At 46.7% G+C, this 14,799-nt stretch overlaps 1 protein-coding gene across 3 annotated transcripts in view; it reads left to right on the forward strand.

The window, feature by feature from the left end:
* Positions 1–14,799, forward strand: part of LRRN2 (leucine rich repeat neuronal 2) — a 113,557-nt gene that overhangs the window by 46,366 nt on the left and 52,392 nt on the right. The window contains exon 1 of one of the 3 annotated variants that reach the window (XM_050952312.1): positions 4,978–5,005. The exons of the other annotated variants lie outside the window; for them this stretch is intronic. The gene's annotated coding sequence lies outside the window, so the exon portion shown is untranslated. Of the gene's footprint in view, positions 1–4,977; positions 5,006–14,799 lie in introns of those variants that run through there. 3 annotated transcript variants of the gene reach the window in all.

Here is a 14,799-nt window from a genome sequence, read left to right on the forward strand (position 1 = left end):
AATTTTGAGAAAATTTTGTTTTGGAAAAAAGAACCCTAATTAAAGCATTTCAATAATGTCCAGTTTCAATGTTTCAGAAAGGACCATTTCCATGTTTCTTTTCTGAAACAAAATTCATTCTTTTTTATATATATTTTTTCTAGTCTGTTTTAAAAGATTGATATCAGAATGAAATGTTCAGATATTATTGAAATGAAACATTTTGATTGACCCTAAACAATTTTTCTTTTTGGAATTTCATTTTGCGGGAAAAGTAGAAATTTTCTTTTGTTTTCATTCCTTTGTGTAACAAAAAAATGTCAAAGACGTGGAATTTACCATGAAATGGAAAATCCTCTTCCTGGCCAGCTCCAGTCTGCTCCAAGCTCTGTCCTTTGGTGAGATCTTGAGCAAGTCCCTTTATGTCTCTGTTTATACTATAAACATTTCATGTCAGGGGCTCTCTTTTGCTACATGTTTGTAGAGCGCTAAGCACCCTGGGCCTTGCACTGCTACCATAATACAAATAGACAGTAATGATGATAATATGAATTTCTCTCAGCACCATATTCCCCACTATGACCGCATCCTTCCAGTGGATTCAGTGGAGTTGCTCCTGTGCAAATGGGATGTGGGGGTAAATATGGACTTTAGCTGCATCTTAAAAAAAGCTTTCCTTCTGGCGTTACTTGGCTGATTTCTTTTCCATCCCATGTACTTATCAGTCTTTGCATGTGAATCTCTCTACCCAATCCCAGTGTAGACAGAGCTTCTGTCTAAACTGCAATAAAAAATCCACGCCATGGAGTCTCAGAGCCTGAGTCAATTGACATCAGCTCACGACTGACTAAGGCTTTGGGGCTAAAAATTGCAATGTAGACATTCAGGCGTGGGCTGGTGCCCTGGCTCTGAGACCCTCCCCCTTTGAAGGGTTTTAGAGTCCAAGCTCCAACCCAAATCCTAACGTCTAAATTGCAATTTTAGCCCTGCAGCCTGAGCCCTGGAAGCCCAAGTCAACTGAACCAAGCCAGCTGCAGCTATGCCGCAGGTCTGGTTGCAGTGTAGACATACCTGGAATGCCTCAGATTCCCTTGTTGTCAGGCAGGGAACCCTTATATCCATAAGACAAAGGTCACAAATGTTTTGCATTTGCATTCCAGTTCCTGTCTGATTTTTTAAATTTATTTATTTGTTTTATTTTAGGGCTCTTTTGAATGACATCTCTATCAAAACAGCGCATTTGGAAATGTCAGGTCCATTCCTGATGTCATCAATCTTTGTGATTGGTGCTGACAGATGCCCTGTAACAGTGCTGTGGTATCTAATATACTGTGCTGCAGCCTTTTGTAATATCATATTATTTTATTTATTCAGCATGGCATGAAATCTCTCCTGCAGGAAAAATGGAAGCAAAAAATTAACTCTTATGATGACATTTTCATTCCCTTCTTTTCTGGACACTTTCAGGACCCAATTCAGGGCAGCATGGATATTTAGGATAGGACTAAGCACCTGTTTAACTTTAAGCACCCATTTAAGTCAATGGGGTTTAATTACCCCCTATTTTCTTCTTCCCTGTTTGCCTCAGAGACTATCTACTAACTCCTCATGTCCTCTGTATGTTTCTCTCTCTCCGTTCTTTTGGGTTCCTTCTTGTCTAGCAGGTGCCATTCATAAACAGTGTCTTCAGTGGCAGATGGATAGAGTTTACTGTACGAATGAAATGGCTCTGTGAAAACAATAGCCAATCTTCCCCTATATCCCAGAGTGCCTTTTGGAAGCATCACTCACACTGAATGAGCTCGGGGACCTGGGCATATTAAATTCATTAAGGAAAAGCGCTGTGGATTTATTATAGGGGGAAGTGAGAATTTTCTTCAACAAAGCAATTCTATCCAGCAGTGCACTGAAGTTCATGCTCAGCTTTTTGGATATGACGTCAGGGGGACTTCAGCATGTGCTTAAAGTTAAGTGCTTTGCAGAATCTAGTCCCGAGATTCTAATTCTACAACTTTACTCACATGGAATGAAATTCACCCTGTGCAGAAGGTCAATACAAGACTTATGAACCACTTTAATCCCACTCTGGGCCCCAGATAAGATTGAAGTGGTGCATAGTCTTTGGCGAGTGGTGAATTTTATCCATTGACTTCAATGAGAATAATCTTGGCTGGATTAAGGCATAGGTCTGCACCTAAGACCCAGCACCTGGAATCATGTGACCAAATCAGACTCCAGTCAGGACTATGCTAAAAAGTTGAGTTGGTTAAGTTTGTAAAGCATGTTGGTGTCCTGGACAGATGGGCCTCAACTTCAGAGTTTGGATCCAAATGTGAGTCTGAACTTTCCCAGAGTCTGGAGGTCTAGGCTTTTAGCTCTGGCCATATCTCTGGTCTCCTCTGGGACAAGGCATACTTCAGAAATGTCTGATCAGTCTTGCCATTATACAAGAGAAGGACAGGCAAATATCATCCTTCAGAACATAAGGTGATCTCATTCTGGACCCAGAAAGGAAGTTTCACTCCTTATATCTCATTCATTGTACATTTGCCCTTATGTGTTATAGAAGATTTAATTGACTGGGGGGGTTTGCTCTTTTCTGATGCGTCAGGTATTGGTCCCAGCTGGAAGCAAGATCTGAATTTCATGGACATAGTATGGTGTCTAGAATCCCATGCTCCTAAATACATTTAAGGGGGCTGATTTTCTGTGAGCTGGTACCCTGCCTAAGATGCTACTGTTCGGATCTGGTAGCCTGGCTACGGCCACTTGTCACAGGAGAGATTGGTGGCACGTGGTGCAGAGAGTTCAGAATCAGGCCTTTTACATCTGCATTTGTCTTTGAAGCCCCACGCTGATGAAGAGCTCTCTTGTTGCCCTGGAATCGCTTCCTTCCCTTTAGTGCACAGCAGATGACAACGACTGTGAACTTTGCATTAACAGTGGGTCAGTGCAGGAATCCTTTCCCATCCTGGGGGAGTGCACTGGGTCTGCATGATCCCAACTCTGGGCTGTGACTGCTCCCCATTCCTTTAGTGAAAGGCAAGGAAAATAAAACATGTCCATGGAGCTGCTGGAGAGGAGAGCCCTGCGGGCATGGCGCCAGCTTCATCATTATAAGTGGGGCCCAGGGATGGGAGGGAATGGATGGTGATGCTGCTCATGTCTTTTTCCCTAAGGATCCCTGCTCGGCTGATGCCAGAGTCCCAATCCCAGAGCACACGAGCTCCACCAACTTGGCAGGCTGGAGGTCTGGGTCCCATCACCATTAATCCTAGTCTATGTTTGGAATGGCACACTTGGCTAGGGCACTCAGTGCATGCATGGCTATTGGCACGGTTCCTGCATGAGTGTACGACAGGGAAACCTCCACCCCTTCATGAGCTGTGTGTCTTTTTAATGCCCGTCCCATATGTGACTCAATCTTATCAGTTCCAGTGTAGCTGTTCACTCTGTCATGGAAATGACCTGAGGTGATGAATCTCATCAGGGCTGTAGCCTTATCTCTCCGCTCTGAGTGGGATAGACAATAATTAATCCCCAAAGTGACTGTTGAGTTTCCCAGATACTTCAGCTGGACCTCAGACTGTGCTGACCTCCTGATCAGCTGAAATATATTGAAGAACTGGTGGCTCAGGGACTATGATATATCTTGCCTCTTTCACCCTCTTGCCCTCCCTCAAACTTATGTGGGGTACACACAGCTACATGAAAAATACAATCCCTTGAGTTCCTGACCATTGTCTGGCCCCTTCCCTCCTCATCCGCTTTGACAGGGAGCCAGGGTGAAGGGCCACAGGGGAATGATTGTTTTTACTATTTAACTTCATAGCCATATGCGTCGGGTTCATAAAAACATTTTATTGCAACCCACATGCTAATGTTGTCCTGTGTGTGTGCACGTGTGTGTACGTGTAACCCACTGGTGAGTGTGTTTTATGTGTCCTTCCTGTGCCTGACCCACAGAGAATATCAGGCCTGGTCTACGCTATGACTTTAGGTCGAATTTAGCAGTGTTACCTCAATTTAACCCTGGACCCGTCCAAACGACAAAGCCCTTTTTTCGACTTAAAGGGCTCTTTAAATCGATTTCTTTATCCACCTCCGACGAGGAGATTAGTGCTGAAATCGGCCTTGCCGGGTCGAATTTGGGGTAGTATGGATGCAATTCGATGGTATTGGCCTCCAGAAGCTATCCCAGAGTGCTCCATTGTGACCGCTCTGGACAGCACTCTCAATTTCATTTCCTGTTTGGCCAGCCTGGCGAGCTGATCAGCACAGGTGACCATGCAGAGCTCATGCAGAGCTCATCAGCATGATGTGCACATTGCCAGGGCACATTGTCTGGCTCGTACTTTGTGAGAAGTCCATGTCCATGTCTATGTCTTCATCACGCTCATCACTGCGCTGCCGCCACCTCCTCGCCTGGTTTTGCATGAAACAATTGTCTGCCATTGCTCTGACGGAGGGAGGGGTGACTGACGACATGGCTTACAGGGAATTAAAATCAACAAAAGGAGTGGCTTTGCATCAAGGAGAAACACAAACAACTGTCACACAGAACTGTCCCCTCAAGGATTGAACTCAAAACCCTTGGTTTAGCAGGCCGTTGATTTCACAAAACAAATCTGGTCAATTTCTTGTTTTGATCCACTCCATCTATCTTTTACATCTTAGGCTGGCAGCAGGTGGTGCAGTACGACTGCAAGCCATCATCATCTCTTGACTCCTCGGCAGAAGATGCTGCATTACAATTGCTAGCCATCGTCATCTCCTGGGTGCTCGTCAGAAGATGGGAATGACCTGGCTGAGTCACTCCCATGTCTGCCCAGGTGCTCCTGACAGACCTCATCACAGTCACCTAAAAGAGCACCCAGGGATACAACGTAATGCACCATCTGCTGCCAAAAGGCAATGAGCTGCTGCTGTGTAGCAATGCAGTCCCACGTCTGCCAGCACCCAGGAGACCTATGGTGGTGGTGAGCTGAGCGGGCTCCATGCTTGCTGTGGTATAGCGTCTGCTCAGGTAACCCAGGAAAAAAGGCGCAAAACCATTGTCTGCCGTTGCTTTCAGGGAAGGAGGGAGGGAGAGGGAGGCCTGACGACATGGACCCAGAACCACCTGCGACACAGTTTTTGCCCCATCAGAAATTGGGATCTCAACCCAGAATTCCAATGGGCAGTGGAGACTGCGGGAACTGTGGGATAGCTACCCACAGTGCAGTGCTCCGGAGGTCAACACTAGCCTCAATACTGTGGATGCAGTCTGCTGACTTGATGCACTTAGAGCATCTTGTGTGGGGACACATACAACTGATGGTATGAAAACGATTTCTAAAAAAACGACTTCTATAAATTTGACCTAATTTTGTAGTGTAGACATAACCTCAGTCTGTTACAACTCCAGAAAAGTGCCTTGCTTCTTTAGCTCAAGATGCTTTTAGCTCTGGGGGTCCCTGGCTTGATCCCCAGTGTATCGGCTGTTACACCTACGTAGCTTGTGACACTTGTCCATGGACAGAGATCACTTAGGTCCCACAAGCCCCATATACTGACAGTTTAAGTAAGAACAGAGGTTCATAGACTTTGAGCTGTCTGCTGGGGGTGTAATTTCACCCAGTATAGGTGATGTGTATTTAGTGTGCCCACATGTGTATGATATTCCCTGCTGCCAGGACCTAAGACCTCACTCTGCCTGTCTCTCAGCCAGAGATGAATCTTTCTTGACAGACATGGTCCCACTTCACTGTGGTTTGTTGTGCCATTTGGTCATCCATTGGGAAGGATCCACAGCACACGTGCCTGTGAAGATTGGGCTGGACTATCCATCACATTAGAGCTGATTGCTTCTGTTGGTGCTAGGAGATCATGGTGATGGGTACAGTGGAAACACCCAATAGATTAGATTCTGGTAGGCTCCATTTTGTGATGGGCCTGATTCAAAGACAATAGGACTTTCCCCATTGATGTCCCCGTATGTACCTTTTCTTAGAAACAGGCTTCCTCTATAACCACAAGATACGGATAGGCAGGATGACCTCACAACATCAACTCAAGCCTTTAAGATCAACTTTAGCACAATAAACTTTGATAATGTATTTAGATCAAGACTGGATGCTTTTCTGCAAGAGATGCTTTAGCCAAATTCAAATTACTGGGCCCAGTACAGGGGTAACTGGGTGAAATGTAATGGCCTCTCAGAGGACAGGAGGTCAGACTATTTGATCTAATGGTCTCTCCTGCCCTTAAACTGTTTGAGCCTGCGACTATGATGCAGAAGGCAGTGGGGAGATGCATATTTTAGGGTGCTTTCCATACTTACCTGGGAATGGTCTGTGTAGCCCCACAAATGCCTCAGCGCGGGAGGGCTGGAGCTTTGGGATATAGCTATTTTAAAGACAGGCAAACCCAGGACCCAGGTGGGTTTTGGTTTTCCAAAAATAAACCCAAGGGAAATTCAGGTCTGAGTTCAGTTCTGTGCAAACCTCAGAAAATGTGGGGATGGGATGGGGGACGGATAAGATTGGGCCCCGCTCTCAATTTTTTTGCAAAATATATTATGAGGATGAGGAAGCAGCAGCAGCAGCTGCAAGAATAATCTACCTTTCCCTTGACAGTAAGAATGCTTGCTGTCCGCTTTAAAGAGATGGAATTGTGCCTTATAAGAAGTCCTGTTGGCATGAACTGATCTGAACTGGGTTCTGCTGAATGGCACCTGCTGTGCTTGCTGGAGAGTCCAGTGTTTTGGCACTGTGCTGAAAGAGGCCAGGGTAAGATTGTGTGAGTTACCTCCATGGTGTTTCCATGTATATATCACCCCCCCGGAGACTAAATTGGTATAAGTGAGAGGGGTTCAGCCTACTGTGAAGAACAGTGTCTGTCCTGGGAGCTGCTTTTCCGCAGTTCCTAATTTGCATCCCAGAGTCTTTGTTTGCTCTCATTAAAGTGTGTGCAAAGTGCCTGATGTGTGAAATATCCTTTTTATTAGCTGGAATTGACAGGTCCATCTGGGACTCACGTATGCTCTACTTTGCGAGGCTGGGGCTCTACAAACACCCATGTTTGCCTTGTTCAGTGTTTCATGTGCTGATGGCTGAGCACATGGCATCTGCTTTTATATCGCTCCTTTCCAGCATATAGGGCAGGCTTGGGGTGGATGTGTCTCCCACTTGCATCTTTCTGTCCAGACCTGACCATTTACTGAAAATGTTCCAGTTTCAAATATAAGCAATGGTTTCTAATGTGTACATCAGGAGCTTGGAGCTAGGACTCCTGAATTCTATTACTGGCTCTGGGAGACAGGTCTGGTCATTAGCAAGAGATTGTAAGCCAAGACTTCAGGGTTATTTCACTGGCTCTGACGATACACTGCAGAGATTACAGAGAAGACGGGAGCCAGGACTGCTGGCCTCTATTCCTTATTCTGGGAAGGAATGTGCCCAACCAGTCAGAGCTGGGGACTAAGAGTCGGCATTCCAAAATTCTGTTCTTATCTCTGTCACAGACTTACCTTGTCATTTCACTCTGAGTCCTCTGCAAAATGGGGAGATCATTCATTTCCCTTTGCACCCCTGCAATGAAAGATACCTGTAAGTGCAAAGCTGAGAAAATGCATCCTACCAATAAAATATGGCTGAGAGACTTATTTCAGCTAGAACAAGGACCCTCTGAATTTTTGTTCTAAATCAAACTTAATCTGAATCTTTTATGAGGTGGTGAAATATCTTTCCATTCCCACATGCCTCTTCTCTCCAAGGTCTTTCTGGCCAGGAATGAAAGCATAAGAGCCAAAATGCTACTACAAAGGCTTTTCTCTAGAGATAACCAGCTCTGGCGTATGGATCCAGTTTTGATGGCTCAGGTCTATCTCTTCAATAGACCCAAATAGTCCTGGGGATCTCTGCTTCTCTTGCAGTTATCTTAGTGCTCTCCAGTAACAATCCAGAATACTCCAGTCAAGACTCAAGTTATTGCTGCAGGCTGTGGGTCTAGTGCTGGAGAACAGCAATGGTTTATTCTTGTAAGATGAAGGCAACTACTAGGATAAGTCCAGCTGTTTAACCCTGACCTTTTAGCCCAGGACACTGCTAAGTTTCTGGAAAGGCAAGTAGTTTCTGGAAAGGCAAGTCATGTGTTTTCAGCCCCTTCTCGTTCTTTTCTGTCTCCTCTTCCTTCACTCATCTTCACTGGAATTATTTATTATTTGTATTATGTTAGAACTTAGAGGCCCCAGCCAAGATTGAGATCCCACTATCCCAGGCACTGTACAGACACAGAGTAAGAGAGTTCCTGCCCCAAACAGCTTCCACTCTATGTAGACAAGACAGACAAACAATGAATTACAGATGGGGAACAGAGGCACCAAGGGGAGCATTTTCAAAAGCACCGATGTGATTTAAGAGCATCGGCCCTATGGAATGTCAATTAGACTTAGACACTCAAACCAATTAGGTGTTTTTGAAAATGTTACCAGAGATTAAGGGCCAGATTTCCAAGACTTCTCAGCTCCCTTGCAGAGCACCAAAATAAGAAATAGATTTTCAGAAGAGCTCAGCATGTTCTGGAGAGCTCACCTGAAGGGTACGTCTGGAGATAGAACTACCAGGTCAGGTAAGCATACATGTGCTAGCTTTGATTGAGCTAGAGAGCTGAACATAGCAGCAGCAGTATGTACTAGCCTCCTGAGTGTAACCCCATCTGAGCGCCTCGGTGTGTACTTGGGCAGCCAGCTCATAATGCTGCAGCTACACTCCCATGTACAACGTCCAAGCTTGGATACACGCGCCCAAGTTGGAAATTACCCATCCAGTGGCAGTGTAGACACACCGCTATGCAGAATGTTACATAGCGAGGCCATAGCAGAGGCAAGAACTGAACCTTAATCTCCAGAGTCTTATCTGCCCTCATTTTCTGTCCACGCTCATTTCTGACTCTCTTTTCCTCCCTGGTGCTAGCAGCAGCCACGCCACATGCAGCAGGCTTCCAGTTCTGCTTTTGCAAACTCCACCTCACGGCCAGAGGTAGCACAGCAAATATTAAACCTTGGCTTGGTAACCGGCTTCATAATGACTAAACTGTGCCTCCCATTGAGGAGCTTTCATCATTCACCTCCATCACCCCCATCACCACCCACACACTCCTCTGTCTTTCAGCTGCTTCCATTCCTGTTGGTTTCTGAGGGTTCTGGGGGAATTCCCATCCCATCGGCACAGCATCTACCATCAAGGGCTGTCACTGAGAACCAGAACGTGACAGGAAATGGTAGATAGAGGTCTGTGGTGATGGAACAAATGACATTACTTACTGTCATTCCAGGCATATGAAAGATGAACTAGTCATGCAGGCCCCTCAGATTAGCTCAGTAGTTTCGCTGCCATTGCTGGTGGCACTCCATGGCTGTTTCATCCTTCTTATCCTTATCCTCCATGTCACCAAGCTCCAGTGCTCAGAAGCCACTGCCCAAGGCCAGTTGGATTAAAGGGGGAGTCTGGACATCGGGAGCCCAGTGGTTAGAGGGCGGATTGGTGAGAAACTGAGACTATACAAGTGACAGGTGGGGAGTTTAGGAAGTGGAGGAGTCCTTTGGAAAGGTGGGGGAGAAAGATCAGAGCTGGGAGGGGAATTCTGCAAGGGGATGACACTGTTGAGCCAAAAGACCCTCGTTTCATACAATAAGGTAGTGATGGAGGAGTCAGATGCGACAAGATTGCCCTGGGGATGAGCGACCCTCCTGCAGAATCCTGGGGTTTGAGAGCAGAAAGCCCTTGGGTCCATGGAACGAAATCCACCCCAGCATAAGGCCTTGGTCCTGCTTATGTGTCTCACTTACTTCAACCCTTGGCAAATGTCGATTTCACTGTGCACAAGCAAACCTATGAAAAAGTGTTTTCATCAATACTCAGCTAAATGTACAGATCGGCAATGTAAGAAAAATGCTGTCTGAGAACTTATTAGTGTTTGATTTAAGGATTCTTGCTTTGTCTCTTTTGACATGCAATGTCGACAAGTGGTGTTTTAACAGTTAGCAAGCTTTAACTTTTTGAATTTCAAAATCCATTGCCGGTAAGTAATTATTGTCTGATCCCTCCCTTGGCTGACACCCCCCGCATAATTTCCCTGAACTGTGAGAAGCTAAATCAATGAAAATAAAAATGCTTAAAACCCATAATTTTGCACAATTGTGAACATTTAAATTGATAAAAAAATTGCTTAAAAATAAACAGCAATATTATCCATTGAAATTTTTTAAAAAGCAAATTCTGCCAAGCCTATACATAGTGCATCTAGTTCGTGTATCGGTCTCAATGCCAATGTCATAAGGAACAAAGATTCAAAAATTGAAGCAATACAGAAGGAAACCCATGGTCCATGCTTTCCCCCCCACCTCTGTCATTCCACTCAATCATCCCTTCTCTTCCACTTCAAAAAGCACGTGTTTTCTTTTTTTCAATAGGCCTGTCTAATCATTTGTTTAAACTAGACATTGGGTGTGAAATGACTCCTGGCTGCTAGCAGAAAGGGCTCAGCAATCTACTGCTCGAACAAGCTGCCTGACCTCTCCCCACCTTTGGCTATTAATATCCAAATGTAGCCAGTCACCTGTGGCGGAGAGAGGAAATGGGAAGAGCCCACCAAGTATCAGCTACAATTACTCTGGAAGTAAATATTTCTGGAGCAATAATCCCAAGACGAAACAAATCAAAGGAATTTGCGAGGCTTGATGCAGGTGCCTTTCTTCTCTTCCGCTCATGGAGCATCCGCTACAGCTTCTGCTTGACTCTGAGCACTGAATGGAGTGGCACAGGAAATGCCAACCGTGCAAAGTGCATGGAGAGCCATTCATCCAGAAGGGGTTAGAGAAGAACTTGCTATATCTTTAAAGGGAAGTTGAGGGCATGTCTGCACTGGAAAGTCTGGAATACCTGTGTCCACAGTAGGGTTTATACCAGCATTGCTATGTTGGTAAAATTTTTTCTGTGAAGACCAGGCCTAAGATCTGGCATCAGAAAAGAGAATTTTCAAGCGATCCATATTTCCACTCCTTGCGCACTCCTATTTGCATCCCTCTACCAGTGCAGGACCAAGTTCTCTAGACTACATTTCCAGGCAGACTAGGATCCTGTGCTTGACCTTCCCAGGAAATGGGCTTTGCCCTCTCTGATTGGAGGTTCAAGCTCATCTGGTCCAGCAAGGAGGAGATTGGTAGAAGATACAAATCAGCATCTCCTGAGTACAGGCACATTCCTTCTGTCTGGGTCTAGCTGGGAGTACATGCAGGCCCACAAACAGTCTGGCATACACTGGGAAACCTCAGCCCAAGTCCCAGATTCATGCAGGCAGCCAGAGATATGTGATAGAACACCTCTATCCTTAGGGAGGCAATGCTGCCAAGTGGTTGGAGTCAAGCTACCACGGTTCTCTTTCCCTTCTGCCAATGACTCCAGGTTCCCCGTCATGGGAATAATGAACTTTATCAACCTTTGTGGCGTGATTTGAAAGGCTAACGTGAGAAGTGCAGCGTAGGCTAGATTCATAGATTTTAAGTCCAGAAGGGACCACTAGGTCATCTACTCTGACCTACATAGAATTTCACCCATTTACCCTTGCAATGTGCACAATAACATGTGTTTGACTAAAGCATCTCTTCCAGAAGGGCATCCAGGTCTGGCTTGATGATTCCAACACGTGGTGAATCTCCGCTTCCCTCTGGAGCGTGCTCCAATGGTTAATCGTCCTCACTGCTAACAACTGATGCCTTATTTCTCATTTGAATTTGTCCAGCTTCAGCTTCCAGACGTTATTATTAGCCTCGAAAAGTGTCCCTGGCTCAGTTTGATGCACAGAACCAGATCCTCAGCTGGTATAAAACACCCACCGAGGATCTGTCTGAGCCTGTCACTGGGCCAGCGAGTCCCCTTCAGAGCATTCATCTTGCAACCAGATATGCCTCTTGCTCCCCAAAATGTTAACATGGGAAACTGTTTTCCGTTCAAGGCCAGTCCCCTTTCCTCTGCTGGAAGGATGCTTTTCTAAGGCTGACGGCGTCAATGGCTGTGCTGAGATCCGTCTGGCTGCCCACAAGCTCCCAGAGCTTCGAGCAGCAGCATAATAGCATGCAGTTCCATGAAACGACTGCCTCTTACAGGGCAGCCTGTTTGTTCACCCTTCTATGAAGAGCACTCCCTTGTCTTTCAGGAACATCCTCCCCAGTTGCACAACACGTGTTCATGGAGGCGCTTGAGTTCTGCTGCGGTCTATTTCCTGCTGCTCCCCCTTTTAGCTGGCCTTGAATGGACTGTCCATGGTGAGCGCATTAGGAAGAACATGGAGGTATTTTCTAGGCAGTTTAGGATCTTGCCTGAATTGTTTAGAGCATCACTCTACAGCACAGCATTCAGGAGGAACCTCATTAAAGGGCCAGGAATGTTTGTCTCCATCTGATAGGTTTGGCCGCAGCAGTAACAGGGAAAGGACAGTGTATGCAGCAGGACTTTTTATTACATCGCAAGTGAGGGCCTGGGTAACTGTTTGCTGGGAAGTAAGCCGTGCATATTGATTCAGGGGACGGGCTGATTGGAGCATGGTCTTTAGAATAGTGCCGTAGCTTGGAGACCTTTGGTTTCAAGCAAAATCAGTTGGGTGGTCTCTTAAATTGGTTTTCCCCAGGGATTATTTGTCCACATCTCAGTTCCACCCCTCATTTGGCAGGGTCTGCTGGGAAGACGCATAGGACTAGAATAACAGGAGCTGCTGCAGGGCAGATTTGAAAGGCTTTGGCAAAGCTGTGCTGGGGTGGGGAGCTCAAGACTGCAATAACTGGGAGGGCTGGCAGGGCTGGCAGAGCGGGGCTCGGGGACCTCAGGGTTAGAATAATGGTGGTGTTGAGGTGCAGTGTGGTAGCTGTGTGCAGGGGTCCAGGGCTGGAAGAACGAGGTGCTGCAGGTCAAGACTAGTAGAGGGAGCCCAGAACTGGAATAGCAGGGTGTGGCAATGCAGGACTCGAGTGCTGTGGCAGAACAGGGAGGGGGCTAGGACTGGAAGAATCAAGAATGAAGAACACACGGCTTTTAGACATTTATATCACCCTCATCGGAGCACCTACAGAACAACTGCCCTCACTGCTCCTCGTCCCAGTCGGTGCTGATGGTGCCTCTTGGCATATGGTGGCGGCATAGTCAGCAGACAAACAGCAGTGGAAGCCTTGCCTGAAGCCAGCCTTGCTGGATGCAAAGCGCTGGCTTAGTCAGCAGCCAGCTCTGGCACTGTGCCTCCTGCACCTCAGGCAGCCCAGCCAAAGTGAAGACAACACATGGGTTGCCACAAGCCTTTCCAGGCAGCATGAGGTTCTTGGGGACCCTGGAGTTAATGAGGAGGCCGGAGGGCACGTTGAAGAGGGTCACAGCCCGAGTCTTCAGCTGAAGGAGAGTAAACTGGCTTGTTTCCATAGCTACAGCAGCTGAGCAGGAGAGACTCAAGAGAGCAGGGCTCCAGGAATCATGCCTGATCTCAGGGGGAGAGAAGGGGATGGAATGTGAAAGAGGGAATGAGAGAAAAGTGAGAAGAGGGAGAGAATGAAAAGGGACTGAAGGGGAAGGATGGGAGCAGAAGGAGAAAATGAGAGAGAAAGAGAAAAGAAATAAGAAAGGGGGGCCTCTCTGGACAAGCTGGGGTTTCTGGTAGGACAGAGTGGGTCACTACTGTGCTGAGAGACAGGGATTGTCTGTCCTGTATCATGGCCAAGCTAATCCGTCGACCTCCCATCTGACTCCAGGATTGCAGCTCACCTCCAGATAATCACCTGCCCCTCCAATCTTTCTGGAGGGGGGTGGGAAATCCAGCCTGGTTCTCAGCTGGACGCTTCGGTCCTGCAGGAAAACTATGCCTGGTGCGGCGCGCCAGCGCTGGTCGAAATGGTTTGATTGCATGGAAATGTTTCCTGTTGGAAAACGTGATTTCACTGGAAATAGTTCAGTTTTTCAGCTGGGGGAAGTGAAATGGGGAAATGTCATTTCGACATGTCTGAGCTTTTCAGTTCAATCAAAGATGTCAAAACCTTCTGTTTCCCACGGTACTTATCTGGGCCCCATCACTGCAGCATCTGGACGTCTCACAGTTGTCAGTGCGTTTCATGCAACGCTCCTGTGAGGCAGGGGAGGATTATTCTCCAATTTTATAGATGGGGAATGGAGGCACAGAATGACTGAGTGACTTGCTCAAGGTCACACAGGGATCCTGTAGCAGAGCAGCAGACTGAACTCAGGTTTTTTGAGTCCTGACCATTGGGCATTCCCTCCTCTTTGAATTTTAACATTTCCGATTCAAGACTTCAGAGAGTGGTTTGGTTTTGACCTTCTGACTCTTTGTTCCAATTCGGAACAGCCAGTCATTCTGAAATGTAACACTTCTCATGGGAGGAAAATTCCCATGGAACAACTCTAAAGATCACACCCCAAAATGGCCCATACACAGCATGACCAGCACGACAAGGACTCTGGGACACTGTGCTGCATCTGCTGGGCCTGGTACACGACAGCTGCCTGGCACGCGAGACCTTTAGATTTCTCTCTGGATCACGGCTTGTCCCTCACTTCTGCATGTTAAGTGACAGGGGAGGGGGGCACCTCTTGCTCACGAATACCAAGTGGATGCATTAGCAATCGCTAGAGTGAAGACCTCTTGAATATTAAAAGGAGAGGGACACTTTGAATAAAGTGCTACTGTCACCACAGGCCTCCATAAGGGAGCTCCAGAGCTCCAGTGTTTGCAGCTGGCTTTATCATACCACCCCTCTGGTAGTGCAGTTCTTGAGATGGACCTGAA

Source organism: Gopherus flavomarginatus, chromosome 5 (assembly GCF_025201925.1).
Source record: "Gopherus flavomarginatus isolate rGopFla2 chromosome 5, rGopFla2.mat.asm, whole genome shotgun sequence".
NCBI classification, from domain to species: Eukaryota; Metazoa; Chordata; order Testudines; family Testudinidae; genus Gopherus; species Gopherus flavomarginatus.